This window comes from Euprymna scolopes, chromosome 7 (assembly GCF_053919585.1).
Source record: "Euprymna scolopes isolate OS-2025 chromosome 7, ASM5391958v1, whole genome shotgun sequence".
Lineage (NCBI taxonomy): Eukaryota > Metazoa > Mollusca > Cephalopoda > Sepiida > Sepiolidae > Euprymna > Euprymna scolopes.
Genome location: NC_136488.1, coordinates 22,482,446 through 22,503,115, shown reverse-complemented (window position 1 = coordinate 22,503,115; position 20,670 = coordinate 22,482,446). Strand labels below are relative to the sequence as shown.

The 20,670-nt window shown below is 30.2% G+C and overlaps 1 protein-coding gene across 2 annotated transcripts in view; it reads left to right on the top strand.

The window, feature by feature from the left end:
• LOC145279633 (monocarboxylate transporter 2-like) overlaps positions 1–20,670 on the top strand; it is a 160,751-nt gene that overhangs the window by 70,678 nt on the left and 69,403 nt on the right. The window lies entirely within an intron of this gene.

Genomic DNA, 20,670 nt, shown 5'->3' with positions numbered 1-20,670 from the left:
AAATTGGTTGACACGCAGATTTTTTCTTTTTTTCTTTTTCTTTTTCTATATACTGTCAAATTCTTACTTTCTCTCTTTCTCTATTTAACTAGATCTCATTATTCTTTCCTTTTCCTTCTAGTTCTTATTCTCTTTATTATAACCCTTTGTTTCTTTTTTCTTTTCTTCTCCGTATCATGTATATATATATATATATATATATATATATATATATATATATATATATGATGTGGAGGGGGGGAGAAGTGAAGTATGTATATATGTGTGTATGTATATGTATATATAGGAATAAAGTATGTATATATATATGTATGTGTATATGTATATATATATATATATGTATGTATGTGTATATGTATATGTGTGTATATGTGTGTGTATGTGTATATGTATATATGTATATGTATATTTTCTCTCTTCTTTTTTTCTCTCTATTTTGTTTTCTCTATATTTTCTTTCTCTATTTCTGTCTCTATTCCTTTTTTCTTCTCAATCACTCTCTCCCCATTGTAATCTTTTAACTTTATTTAAATTGCCTCTCCCTTTTTACTTTTTTATTTAATTAAAGTCCTGTGTTTTAAGTTTTTTAACTCCAACTTCTAAAGAGTTCCTACCTAAAATAAAAATCCATTATTCATTGAACTTTTGAATAGTCAAGTCGCTGCCTGATGATATCTGTTGTTTGATTGAAACAAGTGGCTGTTTGTAGCAGCGGGATGTGAGCATGTTTATATAACAATAAACAAGTATTATATATATATATATATATATATATATATATATGTATATATAATACTTGTTTATTGTTATATAAACATGCTCACATCCCGCTGCTACAAATAGCCACTTGTTTCAATCAAACAACAAATATCATCTTGAATAGTCAAGTCGCTGCCTGATGATATCTGTTGTTTGATTGAAACAAGTGGCTATTTGTAGCAGCGGGATGTGAGCATGTTTATATAACAATAAACAAGTATTATCAGCTCTTTTTATTGGGCACTATCTAACAACCTCGTTGAATTAATTAGTCCATTACTTTTGAATAAAAAACCCCGAGTATATATATATATATATATATATATATATATATATATATATATATATATATATATATATATATATATATATATATATATATATTAGCAGGGAGGCCCGGATTGCCTTGGATTGAATAATGATCAACAAATGTTTCATATGCCCTTATTTTTATTGTCATCAAAATCAGTGAAATTGTTCATATTTGTTCTGGTGGAGGGTTTCTCTTAAACTGTCTACCTCTTTGTGATATGCATTGCTGTTACTACATATTGCTTTTGCACAGTGTTAGGCAACAGACGATCCCTTTCTTTACGTTATATGGAAGGTGGGAGTTAAAGTTAAGGTACTGTCCTATAAAAGTTGGCTTTCGGTATACAAATGACATAAACCCCTGACCAGTGCATGTTATCAACACATTTAGGAACGATAATTTGTTATTTTTTTTTCTTATCCTGAACTTTTTCATTGTGCACTATATGGATGGATCAATAGAGTTCACATGGTCTAGTAATGTTTGAACATCTTCCTGGTGGGGCCAGAGTATGAAAGTGCCATTCACATATCGCAATCACTTTGTTGGCTTTAGTGGTGTTCATCCTAATGCCATTTCCTCAAAGTATTCCATGTATGCATTGGCCAGTACTGGGGACAATGGTGATCCCATCGCCAGACCTTCCTGCTGATATATATCTGATCTCATCATGAAGTATGTAGTTTTTATATAAAAGGTCAACATCTCCATTATATTGTCAATTAGGATGCAAGTGCGTTCTTTCAGTGAAGCATCTGAAGTCAGCTTATCCCATATCACTGAGACTTACTACCTCTAGACTCACCATTTGGTTTGAATGAATGGGAGCATCATTGATTATTATCACGAAATGTGCTGAATTTTTGACGTATGATGGAGATTTGCCTATGATTCGGATGATTCGGATGATTATATTTGAGTTTAAAAAAATTAAAATGCTTTATTTATATGACAAAGCACACTCCAGACGCTGATGCACAGCCATCCTTCATCGTTGGCAAAAGTGTATTGAGAATGATGGTGACTATGTAGAAAAATAAATTGTGGAGCATAGGAGATCGTTCGTTTTAATGGCACCATTTCAGTCTTCGTAGATCTTTATATTTTTTTAGTTAAAAAAAATGAGAAACTTTACTTGTGAAAGTGTCCTGCAAAATAGTCATGGTATTTTACAGCCTATGGTTTGTAAAAGAAGGTTATCATTATTTTATAGTTTATGTTTAAATTTTGATTGTATTTGAAAGAAAAGAGTTCAAAGTTAATCTCTAAAATGAAAAGAAAATGTATGTTTACATGTTAAAATAAAATGAGAGTATAAAATATAACAGCGAATAAAACAAAAGAAAAATTCATTGAAATTTGATATGTGAATAAAGCCAAATTTCAAATCTCTGGAAAATAATTATCAGTTTTCTGGAACTATTTCAAAGATAATTAGTAAATTCAAGTCTTAAGATAATAAATTTTTAAAAAATGTACATGCTTTTTTACTGTAAAATTGCATAATTATCCAAAAAAGTAAGTTACATTAAAAAAAATTTAAAAAACTTAAATATTACAATACTTGCTGACTTTACAAAAGTACGAAACATGTTTAGTATAATAATATTGTTTAATTAATTTAATTTTGTTTAAATAAAAAAGGAAATGCTTATTTAATTAGAAAATTTTGGAATGTACACAAGAATTCCATTTTATCTGAGATTCATATTTAACTCGGTATAAGTTTTTTTATTTAGTAATATTTTAAAACAATTGATGTTTGTTTACCAATGTTTTTCCTTAGAATTTTAAACTTTTGTAAAATGTTGTTCAAAACTTATCATTTTTTCTGTACAAACATGAATTTTAATCAATTTTTAGTGTATATGATGATTAAAAACTTTAACAATTATATTACTCAATTTATTGTTAAATTTTATTATTCATTAAAAAGTAAACTACAACTGCTACACATATATTAGCAGAGAGACTCGACGTTACCCTGGATTGAATGAATATATCACACTCCCATATTTTTATTGCCATCGAAATCGGTGAAATCGTTCATATTTGTTCAGGTGGAGGGTTTCTCTTAAACTGTCCATCTCCTCTTGATATGCATCACTGTTACTATAGTTTACTGTCCAGTAAAAGTTGGCTTTCGGTATACAAATGACATAAACTCCTGACCAGTACGTGTTATTAGCACATTTGGGAACAGTAATTTGTTATATACTTTTTCTCAGTTTCTCAGAGTTAATTAATTATTAAATAGGATTCAAATTTGAAAGGAAATGGCTATTTATTAATGAAAGCTACAAACTTACATTTTATTTTTTCATGGTTTTGTCCACACATACATCTTCAAATCATTTGTTAGTAGAGAGTATTCCATTTTTTAAGTGGCCTAGGATTACAATTTTTACAATTTTTTTTTTTTCAAGATTATAAAATAAAATTCTTATGCTGATATTTACACGTTCATGTGCAGAAAGGAAATATTATAAAACCACATCGAAAAAATGTTTCTGTAACAGTTACCATTAAATTCAAATGAAATATTTTTTGCAATTATATCATTTTTTGTGTCAAAAATATTGAATAAACAACGCTTGGTTCAATGATAATATCATTAGTTTGAGAAATTAATATTTCTTTGAGTTATATTGATTTCGTTAACATGGACTTTAGGGGCTAAGGTTTCTTCCTGTTCATTGCGCAATTAGAACATCCATGAATCTGCAATTTTTTTCATTATAGTGTTTGATGAGTTGTTTGTTCTTGGGCTGCCATTAAGGTCTTCTCAGTAGATCTTTTGCGATCACCCCTGATCAACCTATTCGAATTGTCATTATCTTTAAATTCAGTATTTTAAAAGAGTTCACTGTGTAGTTTCTTTCCAAATAATTTTTCTCTTCTTGCAACTTTTGATTCGTTTTCATCCCAGTTCTTAGTATTTCTTCCATTTTCATGAATCTCATTAATTTCAAAATCATATTTAGATAGACAATCTTCTTGTATGTTCAGTTCACGGTATCTTCAACACTAAATAAACCGTGATGATCTTCCTTTCTTTGTTGATACAATCGATCTACATCTTTTTTCTTTGCTAAGGTTTCACATATTGTAAGCATTTTCTGTGTCAAAATCTTTTAATTCATCTACATTCCAGTCAAGTATACTAGTAGTATATTGAACGATAGGCACTTCTCTGGCATTGATAGCATAAATTGTATTCAGACTGTGGAGGTTTGATCTAAGGAATAAGCTTTACTCTCTTGTTGCATTCAGCTGTAACCTGTTTTTTTTTTTCATCACATTGCTTTTAATCTTATCTGTGTCCGATATTTGTAGCCCCTCTTATTATCAACATTCTTTATCATATTTGTTATTGAGAGTTTAGGCCATCAACATTTATAACAAAAAGTATAACATTTGGTGATGCCAAATTTCATTCACACGTCGCCGTTAAACAATCTGATTTTACTCATTAGGATATCAATTTGGTTTTTGCTCTTTCCAAAAACTTTAAGGTCATCCATGAATAGTAAGTGGTTGACTGTAGGAAGTCCTTTTCTAAGTTCATATTCTGCCTTTAACTTTCGTAAGTGTCATTGGAATCAAACTGATGACAAAGAGGAAAAACTGTCTTGATTTTTCATTTTACCTGTAACAATGAAAATCAAGAGAGGGATTTTCTAGTACTTTTTGTCATCAATTTGATCCTTATTTTATTTGTATTTTTTTATTTTTTGTCTTATGTATTGAGCATTATTAAAATAACTAGACATTTTAGCCTGTTATAAACAGGCAAAAATTATGACCAATTGACTTAGAATTGCTCTATGCTAAATTGATGGTTAAATATGATTAAATTTGTGCTCATTTTGCATTAAATACGAATCCCTATTAATCTGTAACTGTGCGTCGAACGGATACCATAATACTTAATTTGCCGCACTTTATCATAACAAAGGTCCATACAAAATTTCAACCAGCTCAGCCTAGTAGTTTTCAAAAAAAAAAAATGGAACTTGAATATTAATCCATCTTAATTCCTAAATGTGCATAAAACAGATATCATAATACTTAGTTCGCTGCACCTTATCATAACAACGGTTTATACAAAATATCAGCCAGATCGGCACGGTAGTTTCCAAGAAAAAATAGAATGAACAGACAGACAAAGAGAACTATAATATAGAATACTGACAAAATGAATTCTGATAAGCATAACATTTAGTTATTTATTCATTTATTTAGTGCGTACTAAATAATAAATGAATAAATAACACAACTTACTCATCTCAATAACGAATTCCAATTAATTAGTAACATTTATAATATCAGCTTTGAATAATTGTTTAACAAAATGTATTTTCAGCTTTGTGACAAAGAAAAAATAATACAAAGACTGGAAAATAAACATTGAGTGAAATAGACGATAATTACGAGTTGTATTTCATTGTGATTTATGACTTGTTCATTCTTGCCGATTGTTGGCACTTAAATAACCATGACACTTAAATAACCATTGCTTGCAAAATAATTCACGATAAAAAGCAATTCATGTCTTACCGGACTTTTGTTTATTGACTCTTGGAGAATTGACAAGTGAACATGTCATGTCACAATAAACTGTCATGACTTTCTTCTTGGATATAAGTACCTTCTTTTATTGTTGTCTTAAAGAATGGCTTCAAATTTTGACTCTGGCTCAAAGACGTATGATTCAGTAAAAAAAAAAAAAAAAAAAAGCAAAAAAAAAAGCAAAGGTACTAGAAAAGCTACTGCATTGTACATGCTATGATATTATCAATAAACAGAAATAGAAGCATTAAATATTTGTTAATTAAGAACATAATATTGTTATCTAAGTGAATAGATACGAAAGTTAGGCTTAATTACTTGCACTAACTTTACGGTCAAAACACATTATTTCAAATGAATTGAAGTTTACCTAATGGCAGCAGCCTATTTTTTAAAAATATTTTTTGTTAATAGAAATCGCTCCAGACAAAGTATGAAGCCACTTGATGGTAAGAGCTAAAAATACTGCTTCAAGGTCAAAAACTAGCCAATGATAAATAAGTATACGGATAGATTCCAACTCAGAAAACAGTAATTCTTTCTTCTACGTCAGAAATGTCACTAATAGAATATGAGGACAATACGTATATGTGATCTTAGTAGTAAAGTTAAGTAATTTGTATATTGCTGTGCAAAAAGTTACATAATAATTACTTAATAATTAATAGAATTCAGAAATGGCAATAATAGTGAGTTGTCATCTTGATGTAATGTTGCAGTTACAAACAAACAAAAGAAAGAAAAGAAAAAAAAAATCCGGGTCAGCATTTTTTTCTTTTTGAACAAAAGTTTTTATTACTGTTACTCGCCCGTCTTGACACCACTTAAAGTTTCTCGCCATTGTCCATCTTGCCCGGTGTACTCTTTTCTTCTCCCCCCGACCACATGCCGGCCACAGCCGGCCTATTCTTATCCTCAATTTTACAGCCCATTTTCTTCAATGTCCACTTTCTTTTCTCTCGATCACGTGGTGCAAATTTTCTCCTTTTTTTCCTTTTTTCTTCTTGCACACACTTCCTAATTTGCATATGCGCGTTTTTTAGTTACTGCTGTGGCTAATCTCTTCACAAGCAAGCCGTCCTTTGCTGCTGCTGATATCTTCCCACGCGCTCATATGCACTATGTTAAATTGGCTATGATGACAGTTTTTTTTATGCACCATTATTTTGTTCTTTTCTGGCGGCTATTTTTCGAAGAACTGAGTTGATTTTTAAAAAGGTTGTGATGCCTTCCTTCTTTTCTCTACAATCACATTTAAAAGATAAATAAATTTGTATCAAAGCGAAGGAAAATGTTAATTATCTATTCTGTATGAATAAATGGAAAAGTGTTTTTGTGTTTACAACAATGAAATATTTAATATTTAAAAGTTTTCTTTCAGCTATTTTAATTATCTAGTTTATCTAGTTAAGTAATAAAACTCAGTATAAACATGTTAGTATCTTTTCATTACATCATCTAAATTAAGTGACGTTGAGCTTGGTCGGTACCAGGTGAGTGACCATTTGAGAATACAAAGCACTGTATATCTGAGGCGGCAACATCTCACTCGTCACAAAATAAATGAATAAGTAAATAAATAAATAAATAAATAAATAAAAGCTGCAGCCTTGAAATTCCTTTGGCAAGTAATTCAATATAACCTGCTAAACAATACAAGAGACACGAGAAAACAATCTTCCCCTAGGTAGAAATTCTATTCTCAAGCATGTAATGAATCTCTCCAAAGTATACACATAGATGGATGGAAAACTTTAGAATTTTTTAATTCTGTGTGTGTGTGTGTGTGTGTGTGTGTGTGTGTGAGAGAGAGAGAGAGAGAGAGAGAGAGAGAGAGAGAGAGAAATGGCACTGATCCCATTCCGAAGGAGGAAGTTCCATGGAAGTATGAAATTCACAAGTGATCCTCCATATGCATATCTGTATGTATATCCCCATTATCGGCAAAAAAATCTGTGCTGACATCAACTGCATGGGCTTAGTAAACGTTCAGCAAGTGCCAGTCAATGTTGATCGGTCCAATTTTTTCTGCATGATGTAATTGAATGATACATCTCTGCTTCTGACACACGTCCATGACGGGGGTTGCTTTCTTAGAGTCTCACACCATCAATACTTGCAACAGAGAAATAAAACTTTCAGGGCATGAATGCATAAGTTTAATCATCATTCAAGCAGAATAAAATTAAAAAACATTAATTTTTGAATGTCTATCGTATTATAGAAAATAAAAAAATGAAATAAAAATAGTAAAATCGGCTGGGAGCAAGAGTTTCTTTGGTTGCTCAATTTTCCAGGGCAACATCGAGACATGGATTTCATTAGTATACTACAGGGTTTTCAGGATAAATCTGAGACTTTTTGGGAGCGATAGAAAAGACGTCATATCTTGACAAATAATTGATGTTACAGTTTTGAATTTTGAGATGAGGGCTGATTGTTTATATTACTTTTTTGATCGGCCTATTTTTCTCATCTTGAGTGTTTTTATGCAACGTTTCGATAATCCCCTATCGAACTTTATTAGAGTTGTCTCCCCTTTGGCAACGAAATTTTTGTCACACATACGAAATCACAGCAAAATAAAATAAAATAACTCCAAGAATTCAAAACCATCTATAGAGCCAGTAACTTTTCTCCTTTTTTTTTAAGATAAAGATCAACATACCTGACGAGGGTCGAAGGCTACCCTATCAAAACGTTGCACAAATAACACTCAAGATGAGAACAATAGTCCGAGCGAAAGAAGTAATATAAATATTATCGAAATTCAATGTGCATCTTTTACATATACTCTTATACTTATTATCTCATACGTTCTTCAATGTTGTTTAAGCAAACTTGTGGGGGGGGGGGGTTGAAAGCTTATTGGCACAAATCCCAAATGACCCCCAAATTGCATCCTTATCGAAAACGGAAGGACTTGTTATACAAAATAGTGTTAAAAAAGAAACATCTCACATACAAGTTTTTTGGCAGTAAATTAATATCTGGCCTTTTCTCGGATGTGGTATGTGCTTTCAAATATGAACTCTCAACACATGCTTTTTGAAAGAATCTTCACACACTGATTTGCTTCAGGTTCTTTTGGTTCTTCCCAACATTTTTGGTTTATAAAAGTGGTAATAAATTCACCAGTTGGTGAGTCTGTGTGTGTGTGTGTGTGTGTGTGTGTGTGTGTGTGTGTGTTTATGTGGAATCAGTGTTTTATTTGAAGATATTCCTGTACATGATTTGTTAAGAGTGCATTGGTTAGCATCAAATGTTACTCGTCCTGTAGTGATTTTAAAACGGTTATCTTTCACACACTCGTTGCACTGAGTAAACTCAAATCTCTGGTCCCCCCATAAAACATCCACAACAAGAACTTGTCTAGCTAACACCACTTCAAATAACTTTCCGTTCTTCCGTGCGCCTAAAACTAAACACAATTTTTATAAACAGTTCCTTTCAAAGAAATTCCCATTTATGAAACACAGTACCATTTTCCTTGTTGACTACAACATAGGTGTCTCCAAGTCCAAATCAACAAATATTTATCTTAGATGCTTTCAGATGCTTCCTGCCATGTAGATATTTTAAAACCATGATCTTTCATAGACTTCTTGCACTGAATTCTCAACTGAACCCCAATCTCGACCCCCTTATGAAACATTCACAAGAACTCGTCTAGCTAACACCACTACAAATAATTTTCCTTTCTTCCTTTGTGTACCTAAAACCAAACAAAACTTCCATTTCCATGAACAGAGTTTCTTTTCAAAAACTTCCATGTGTTGTGTAATTATAGTGGCTGCCATTGATAATTTTGAAATATGGAAAATATAAAGTCAAATAATATTCTGATATTGTGTTGTATTTCTGTTATGTTTAAAAGAACGACAACACACTGATATATAAAAATATAGCAATATGTCTTTATTCTTGGTGACAGTTATGGCTGTAAGGAGAGAGATGCACACATAGGAATATAACTGGTTAATTTTTCTTTGTCCAATTGTTAACTAACCTCTTTTTTTTGGTTATTATATAAACATTTGTGACCACCTGAAAAGACCCTTTTGGGATTGTATTGTCACTGTAACCACACCCCAAGGACGTTTTATTCAGCCTTCAGATTCACTGAACTGACTCGATTTCGATTTGCACCTCTGTGATCTTTTGCCGAAAATAACCTTTCAATACGTTTAACTTTTTTTCTAACAATTTCAAATTGTTGTTTTTACATACAGTTGCTTGTCAGGTTTATAATTTTTATTCAAATGACCTGTTGGTACATTTGATAATTATCATTGTTCTACAGGAGCAAGCTTATGTCAAAACAATCTTCTGCACATCAGGTCTAGGTATTAAGATCTCAGGTGCATAACTTTTATTCAAATGGTTTTTTGGTACATTTGATAATGCAGATACAAAAAAATGATTTGTCAGCACACACGGCCCAAATATCTAACAATAGTAAAAAAAAAAAAAAAGATGTATGTACTCAAATACCTTTATGCAATGTTTATGTATATTATATAACTTTGGATGTGAAATATGTTGAACTCAACTAATATTTTTATTGATTTATTATCTATACCATAAATACAATCAGTGTGAAAACTTTTTATTCTAGATGTAATATTTTCAACAACAAAATAAATGTCTGTATACATATACGCAAAGGTGTTCCTACATACGTGCTAGTGGTTGTTATTGTAATAAGCCTCTTCTCATGAAGAAAAAGGACATAAGGAAATGTGAAGTTTTTTCAAGGTTTTATTTGGAGAGAATCGACTCAGGAGGGAGAGAGAGAAGCAGAAAGTGAGTAACTAATGTTATCTTAGTTAAATTATTTACTTCTTAATTTTACTTTCTAACTTAACTAAAATGAGTGACACATGCAGACAGAAACATCGGGGTAATATTTTGCTTAGATCATTTCTGCCTTATTTGTACAGTTTCTAGGGAAAGACCGATTTGAAAACTTTTGTTTTCTCTCACTTGAAAAACGTGATGTCATTGGTTATAATCGGATATCTCTGTTTTGTCTACTATTTGATCTGCTACCCCCTGATTCAACTTTACATAACTCATCTCGGGGAACAGTTCCATTCTACAGATCTGGGTTATCATCATGTACTTAGTGTGATCCTTGTCAAAATTCACATTAGCTAACTTAATCACTATTTGTTATGGTGTAGATGTTGGAAAGAATAACGAGAAGACTCGGAGACAGTGAAATGAATAATATATAAAACAGAAAATACAGAAACGATGAGTTGAGTAGGAATTCTGCTGAACTGAAAGACAAAGTAAAGTTACAACTGTCTCTCTCTGAGTATTGGGTTCAGATTGCTGAAAAGCAGAACTTGATAACCGGAAGTGACATCAGGAATAGTCCATTGTCGAATTAAAAAAATGAATTACAATGATCTGATTTTTTTTAATTAAAATTTCTTTTTTAAGTTTATTAAATCAATATTAAAAATCAAATCTATGAATATGAATGTAAAATGAAAAAGTTCAAATTCAATCCGATCTCTTGTGTACTCAATGACACAAAAATAATAACAATGGAAAAATATTTTAACTATTCCATATAGCAGGGGTCCCAAAGTTTTCGAATGGAAAACCAAATTGCTGACATTTTAGAGCTATGAGGCCAAAATAAAAAAAAAAATAAAAAATGACTTGGACGTGTTTTATACTGTTTTGCCCATTAAGTTTGCATTTTTAGTGAAACTGGTTCTCCAAAATCTCATTCTTTTAATTATTTTCTGGACAAAAAAAAAAACACCACATTATTCTCACAAATTTCCATTTAAAATTTTTTTCTTGGATATTTTAAAGTTTTCCATATGAGTTTGGCAGGCCGGATTAAAGTGGGCCAGATCTGGCCTATGGACCATAATTTTGAGACCCCTACTCTTATAGCAATAGATAAGAAAATTCAATTTATTTACAATAATTTATAATTTTTATTATTTAAATTATTCAGACTACTCTTCTCATTGGATCTTATTCTCACGTTTCGTCCAATGTAACCTCCAATTTCTTCAAGTATGTCTTATTGAACTTAACAATCCATACGGAATTTCGAATGTAACTTATTATTTAATCCATGGGGTAGTTTGCTCTTGTTCTGCCAGCCATGATCAGATAAACGGCTTAAGCAATTTGCAATTGTATTTTTAGTATCACCAGCACTGAGGAGTGAACCTTCAACCTCCAGAAGAGTATCACTTGGAATTATTTTTCCCGTATTCGACGTATAGATTATTGAGTTCAACACAATGCACCTGAAGAAGGTCTTTGATTTGATGACTTTGATGGCATTCACCAAGGATGGTTTGAGCCGACATCTTCCATAGAACGCACGGATGAAAAAGGTCAGAAGTTACATCATCTGAAACGTGAGAACAGCAGTTCAAATAATATAACCGAATTCAATCCTCAGTGTGGGTGATACTAAGAATATAATTTCCAATTTCACAAGACTTTTATGTGATCATAGCTGACAGAACGAGAGCATACTACTCCCATGGATTAAATAAAGTGTTTTGCTTAAAATTCCATAAAGGTTCCTGAGTTCGACACAATACACCTGAAGAAAGCTGGACCATTGTGAGAATAATATCCAAAATAAGAACAGTAATCCAAATGATTGAAAAAATACAAATTATCATTTCTTATCTCAGAAAAACATAATTTATAATAGACTAGCAGATCGCCCGGTGTTGCCAGGTTGTAAAATACATATAAATATTATATTTTAATTAATACAGAAACTGAGACATGAGCATGCGAGTATTATATTTTTTCTAAACAGTTCACTTCTTGTAAGTAAAAAAGTAAAAAAATACTCGAGCTAAGATCGAAACCAAAACCTAAAGACAGTGAGTCAAGAACTATAACCATCAGGCCAGCTTGCCACGGCCTTCAAAAAGTGTTTTTAAATCTCCTTATTCTTAACATAAGTAATCTGTAATGCAAACTATTCATATATGCGCATTTGTGAAATAGCAAACAGATAAAAATCCGAGGACTCTCACATACCAATTTTGACCCCTTAGTAATCTTTTTTCTGGATGAAAATGATTAAAAAGCTTTCCACATGTCTGAATATCCTATATATCAAATTTCAAGTCTGTAGATCAAAAATTTGTTGAGTATATAGATTGAGATATATTAGCATCAAATAAAATAAAAGCCTTTATATGCCAAATAACTATTTACCAGGTGACACTGTAAAAATATCAGACATGGTATCCTTTCTACAATCCAACCATATTTGATATAGATAAACTTGAGTCTATACTTGACATGTCCACTAAGTTTCAACCATGAATTTTCAACTAACAGTCTTTGTTCAATTATCTGCGGAACACTTTGGTGATTCTCTCATCAGTAGGAGTTGTAACTTGACTACGCTTCACACTCACTGAACTATAACTCCCCAGATTTTTATCTGTGGCGGTATATCAAAATTATTGTCTATCAAAACAATTCTTAAATTATACCAGACTTGAAGAAGGCCGTTACTGCCAAAATCGAGCAGTTCCAAGAGAGAAGAATGTTAGAGTTATTGACAATTTTGCATATTGTATTCAGATGTGCTAAGCATTGAATGATGATGAAACAAAGACTGTTGGACATTTATGATTTAACTTTGATGAACAAGTTAGGCATATACTGATATTTATATGTATGAAATATGGTTGAATTTTAGAAAGGAGTGTACATTTTATAATGACTTCATTTATGGGTATTGGTTTTTGCTATAAATAACTTTAAAAAGACAAAGAATCCCAATAACTGTCTTCTTTATTCTAACTTGTCGCAAATCTTCTTTTATTTTATTGACCCAAAACATCGACTCCTAAATGAATTAATGCAAACGTTGGGTAAATTTCTTGCACTAACACCAAAGTCAAAATTCCCTATTTCAAGTTAATTCAACTTTACACCATTTTTTTTTTCCATATATATACTGCTTATGTATTTATATACTATTTCACTTACAGGGTGAACTAATTTGCATATTGCTTTTGAAAAAAGACGTTTTATTATTGATTACTGTTTTTTCATTCGGTGATTGTTTTGGTTTTATTTCAGTATTTAATTTATGTAATTTTCGGAAGAACCCCCCCCCCCCATACGCTTTTCTTTTTTATCGTAAATTTCTTATAACGTGACTAGCTAAAGTTCAGAATAAAATCACGCTTTCTTTTAACGGTTAATTTAAAAAAAAAAATCTTTTTGAACGCTGTTAACTTAAATTTCCTCATTTCAGTTTACATTTTGGAATCGGCCGTGTTTTTGTTGAGATAAATGTTTTCAATTTTAATCATACTTTTTATTTTTAGATTCAAATATTAATAACTCCATTTTATTTCAGTATTTAATTTATGTATTTCTGTTTTATTAAATGCTAGCTTTTTTTCTCGTCCATAAATGTTTATTTATCTACCAAGTTGATTGCAAAAATAGATTACGAATTTGTACTCATTCTTAGTTCGTGAGAGGGGAATCTATCACCATACTTTCCCTTAAACACGTCCGTTGGACTTTTATTAAGTACAATACTTAAAAAAAAAAAAAAAATTCTGTTTCCTAATGTTGTTTTATTTTCTTGGCAAATATCATTTGTATTCAAATGTTTTTTTTCTCTAGAGAAACAAATTTGAATTTCGACAAGTTGGGACTCAGCCGGGCTTTTCCCCTTGGCATCAAAGTCAACAGACTATGTCTTTTTCCATGTTGACTGTGGTATGTTGTTGGTCCTGTGCAGTTCTAGGAGATTTATCCTCCCAGGCTTTGCCTTCTTCCTTGGAGAAGAAGTTAGTTTATTGCTAATCGCCTGAGATGCCCCTACTAATGACCAGGCATTTTTTTTCACGCCAGAGTTCTCTTTCTAGCATGCTAGCTCTTCAGTCTCACTTTCCGATCCTTGTGTCACATCATGTAGATGAATATGGATCTATTTCTACATTGAAAGTGAAAGAGAAAATTGATTTCTTCCATTTTCTTTCTTAACGATCACATTTCAAAGATAAATTTGTTTAGGAATAACCAAAATATTAATGTTTGTATGAATAAATGAGAAAAAATTTTCTTTCGTCTTTAGAACAAAGTTATGAATAAAATGTTTATTATTTTAACTTAATGTTTCAAGTATTTAAAGTAGCGAACTTTGTGATGTGATAGCAAAGCCAGCTAGCATATAATATAAAGGGCAGTTGTCTGTGTGTATGTTTGTATGTTCGACTTAAAAACAAAAACTAAGATCCACAAAATTGGTATTTTCTTTATTGGCGTTGCCCCAGATAAATAATATCTAAAATCCAGAAAAAGTTATTCATTTTTTGACTCTAAACTGTCACGAATTTGGTTATGGAAAAAGGGAGGGGGGGGCATCTGTTTTCCAGTTAGTTAATGCACTAATTAAAGGGAATGTTTAATCAAAGAGTTAATTCCCTTATGCTGAAAACAATCTCTAAAATCAGTTTTCTGTGTACGTGTGTGTATGTCCAGAGAGAGAAGAATGGGTTGGGAGAAGAAGATATAAGGGTTGAAGAGAAGGGAACCGAGAGAGGGGAAAGAGAAAAAGATAGAGAAAAGGTATAAGTTTTAAAAGAAATCTGTTACACAATGCCGGGTAACTCTGCTAGTCTCTCATAAAAACAAAAACTGTCCTTTTCTTTTGATTCTTTCGCTTCGTGTACTCTTACTTGAGTTGCTACTTAGCAAATATTTGAAGCCTTCAGCCATTTGTCAGTGGCCCAGATTAAATAGACTCTTTAAGTAGAGGAAGTTGCTTCGTATCTCTTGCTATATGTCAGGGCTCCTTTTTTTTTGTTTTCTTTCTTTGGTCTTTTCTTTTTTTGTGTGTTGTGTCGTCTTCATAAAGAAAGGAAAAAATAATAGAATGGCTGTGACAACATAATGATATTTTTTAATTCATAACCCCGGCATTTTTAGTTGACATTAAGCAGGAATATAAACGAAATTGCAGACTGTGTTAAATTCTTTCTCGATGTAGCTGACAATTCATATTTTTATATTTTTGTACCACTTTCCTATTTGATGAATTAACAAAAGTAGATCTTCTTCTTCTTCTTCTTCTTCTTGTTTTATTATTATTATTATTATTATTATTATTATTATTATTATTATTATTATTATTTATACTCACTAGGAGTTCTCATACAGGTCATAATCAGAGATTATTCACTGGTAACAACCGATGGTGTTCTCTGGAATCTGGGTGACAAGTCTTCCCAGATTTCCAGTATTCTCCACCTTTTTCAATAAACTTTTCAAATGAATTTGTGTTATCACAATAGCCGTTTGCCATTGACTTCTCATTGGCAATGACCATTGGTTCTCACTGTAATTTGGGTGGCAATAAATCTCACCAAGGTGCCAGTCCTCTTCACACTTATCCAGTGGAGGTCTGGTTAGTGCTTCTTCTCCTGGATCTTTCCATCCTTCTTGACCCTTCTATTTGGTGTGGTGCCAGTTACTGTCGACACAATAAGTTTTTATTTGGGGAGAGGGGGTTAACTTACAATAATATAATATCAGTTTTTTTGATTTCATGTGATGTTCCTCTATTATTATCATTATTATTATTATTATTATTATTTTTATTATTATTATTATTATTATTAATATTTATACTCATTAGGAGATCTCACACAGGTCATTTTCTTTAAGATTTCAGCTGTTTTTGTTGTGTTGCGGGGGCAGGGGTAGAGATTGGGTATATGCTTATATTAAGTTAATGTTTATATTTACGGCACATCAACCCTTTTGAGGGGTTTACAAAATAAAAGTAGAACGTACCTTTTATTATCTTCTTCACATCGCTTGCCATATCCTTGAGTGGTTTGTGTCCCAACATCGGCTCCTGAAACAAAAGCGCTCTCATGCATAACAACAATGCAAGTATCATTTCTCTGGATAATTGGAACTTCATTCGTTTCACAGTCGAAGTCGTGCCCCTGTTCTCTACCTATCCTTAGAAGGAGGGTAGGAATTTCTCTATCAATTCAGATGCCATACATCGCTATCTCTTGTTGCTGCCATGAGAAGTCTTCATCTTCTGATGACTGTGTCTATCGGACTTGAACTGTTAACTCGAACTGTACTGACTAACTGATGAACTGACTGACTAAAAATGTCCTATGTGCGTTTCTATATATTTTAGGGATAGAGAATAGATATGGGTTCCTATGTCACTGACACGCCATTATGCACTCAATGCTCATTCTTGTCAAGGTTGTTCCAGTTTGTTTGACCCTTGATCCTGTCTGCACTAGAAAACCTGTTCAACCTCTGTTGGCTTGCTCTTCATTACAACTATTGCTATGCATTGCATCTTCTCAGCTATTATTATCATTTTTATTTATTTATTTTTGCACACAATGGGTTTTCACACAAGTGATTATTAGTGATTTCTTGATATTAACCAGTGGGTTTATCTTCAGATTTATAATACTCTCCATCTCTTTTAATAATCTTTGCAAATTATTTTGCATTATTGCAACAGCCATTTATCATTTATTTCTCACTAGCAACAACGGTTGGGCTTCTCTGGAATTTGAGTGACAATAAGTCTACCCAAGGTTCCAGTAATCTTTCACCCATTCAGTTAAGGTCTGGTTGATGCTCTCTCTCTTTTTCATCTTTCCATCCTTCTTCACACTTCACGACAATTTTGTGTGATATTCACCAAAGCTGGTGTCACCATATGTAGTTTCCCATCTTCGTTTATCTGTGGTTGGTAAGCATGTGTGTTAGTTTCTGCATTTAAGAATTTTCCTTTAATATTTTTGCTGCTTTTATCATTGTCATTTATATTATTATTTTGGTTCTTAGCTGACTCACGTTCATCAAAGAATTCGTTTTATTTCCATTTTTACATTAAAAAAAATATTCATATTTTATCCATTACTTCATAAAATAGGCACTTTTTCCTTAATGAAAATTTTCATTAAATACTTTATGTGACTGAGAGTGTTCTTAGGTAGTTTATGCATTGGAATGCCTCTGATAAGTATTGAAAGTCGATAATTGATAAAATCCAGTCAAAGAAGAAGTCTAATTTAAGGCAAAGTGAATACCCTTATATAACCTAGCATCATAATTGCATTTGAGAAGCTTTATCACCACACAAGCAGAAGTACCTGGAATATAAAACTAATATTAGGTTCTTTGATGAAACAAGAGCACATACAGAATGAATGTTCCTGTTTAGGGCATGATTAAACCATGATACTTGACTTTTGAATTTTTAAGTTTAATTCAAACCATTATATAAAGATAATTTTATAAAATCAACAGTAGGTTCTCTACAGTGCAATGTAGACTACAATGTATTATGGACTATTTATCTCAACGACTTTTCTCTATATTATCTTTCCCTTTTCTTTTAATAATCATATGCTATCTTCCTCTTCTACATGGAGTGCTAGTCACCCCTCTCACCTATAGCAATTCCAATTTACTAACTTTACTTTTTTTTTTTACTTTATTTCTCTTTTTTCAAAACTAAATCAGCTTTCCCATTTATCAGAGGATATTAGTTTCACTGTGAGAATCTATCTTTCATTAACTCGTCAAAAATCATCATTTATTTTCCAAATTCTAACACGTATCATTCTTCATTGTTTAAATTCCATTTTTCAATGTTCTACGCTCTGATGCCATGTTCATATTTTCTAAACTTTAACCCATATCCTGACACACTTTCTAAACTTTGGCCGTTATCATTTCACATTTTCTACCCCAAGCCTGTATAATCCATCATTTTTAAATTTGTAGCCCATAACGTGTGTCATTTTTTAACATCCAGTCTATATTGCATGTCATTTTCTACCCTGCAACATATATTGTGCTTCATTTTCTATCAGATATATATTGTGCCTTACTTTATAACCTTAGTTTAATGATAATATTATTTAATGATATTATTATTTTTCATGATAATATTATTTAATTATAATATTATTTTTAATTATAATATTATTTAATGATAATATTATTTTTAATGATAATATTATTTAATGATATTATTATTTTTAATTATAATATTATTTAATGATATTATTATTTTTCATGATAATATTATTTAATGATAATATTATTTTTAATTATAATATTATTTAATGATAATATTATTTTTAATGATAATATTATTTAATGATAATATTATTTTTAATGATAATATTATTTTAATTAAAATATTATTTAATAATATTATTTTAAATTATAATATTATTTAATGATACTATTATTTTTAATGATAATATTATTTAATGATAATATTATTTTTAATTATAATGTTATTTAATGATAATATTATTTTTAATTATAATATTATTTAATGATAATATTATTTTTAATGATAATATTATTTAATGACACTATTATTTTTAATGATAATATTTAATGATACTATTATTTTTAATGATAATATTATTTTTAATTATAATATTATTTAATGATACTATTATTTTTAATGATAATATTATTTAATGATACTATTATTTTTAATGATAATATTATTTAATGATACTATTATTTTTAATGTTAATATTATTTAATGATACTATTATTTTTAATGAAAATATTATTTAATGATAGTATTATTTTTAATAATATTTAATGATACTATTATTTTTAATGTAGATATTATTTAATGATACTATTATTTTTAATGATTATATTATTTAATGATACTATTATTTTAATGTGAATATTATTTAATGATACTATTATTTTTAATAATATTATTTAATGATACTGTTATTTTTAATGTGAATATTATTTAATGATAGTATTATTTTTAATGATAATATTATTTAATGATACTATTATTTTTAATCTAATATTATATAATGATAATATTTAATGATACTATTATTTTTAATGATAATATTATTTAATGATACTATTATTTTTTAATGATAATATTATTTAATGATACTATTATTTTTTAATGATAATATTATTTAATGATACTATTATTTTTAATCTTAATATTATTTAATGATACAATTATTTTTAATGGTAATATTATTTAATGATATTATTATTTTTAATGATAATATTTAACATTACTATTATTTTTAATGATCATATTATTTAATGATACTATTATTTTTAATAATAATCTATATAATTATAAGTTCTGGATAATGAACCTTAAACTATATCCAGTGGTGAGGCCCCAGCTTGCGGGCTTTGGGGGTGTGTGGAATCACCCTTTAATTGACATTGCTCCCAGGTCCACTCTGACCCGGAGTGGTAGTACGTGTTTGTGTCTCAACTATGGGTTAAATAGAAACTGACTTAAGGTTGATATGCCATAAAACAAAAACAACCAACGAACTATATAATTATAAAACTCAAGTGACCTTGTAACAGGTGTTGTTACCCAACATCCGGTTTACAACTTCCGGTTGCACATGCATACAAAACAAAATAATCAACGGGACGATAACACGTATTGTTTTACTGTGTACGTTTTCAGCGTCACAATTGGTTTTTTTTTCTCGTTTAAAATATCCAAATAAACAATTGATAATACTTTCTGCATTTTTTTACAGCGTTCATTTCCATATTACATTTAAGTTATTTTAACTCAATTTACTTACAAATAAATCAACTTCAACCCGTTGACAACCATAAGAGCATTTTACAACGGTGACTTACCTTCATTTTTTTGAAAATTTTATTCTCCATTTTTTAATACACCTTTCTTAAAAAACATTCATACATTTTCTTCTACACTACCAACATAAATAAATAATCCCGAAAATATGTTTTTTTTAATTTGCATTACAAATTAATAATCAACACGACAATAAAATATATTGTTTTACTGTGTACATTTTCAACGTCCCATTTTTTTTTTTTTTTTTTTGTGCATTTAAATTAAAAGATATATCAAAATTTGAATTTAACTTTAAGTATTATGGTATCTGTTCAGTGCACATTTACCTATAAGAAGGGCAAACCACTTATAATTCAAT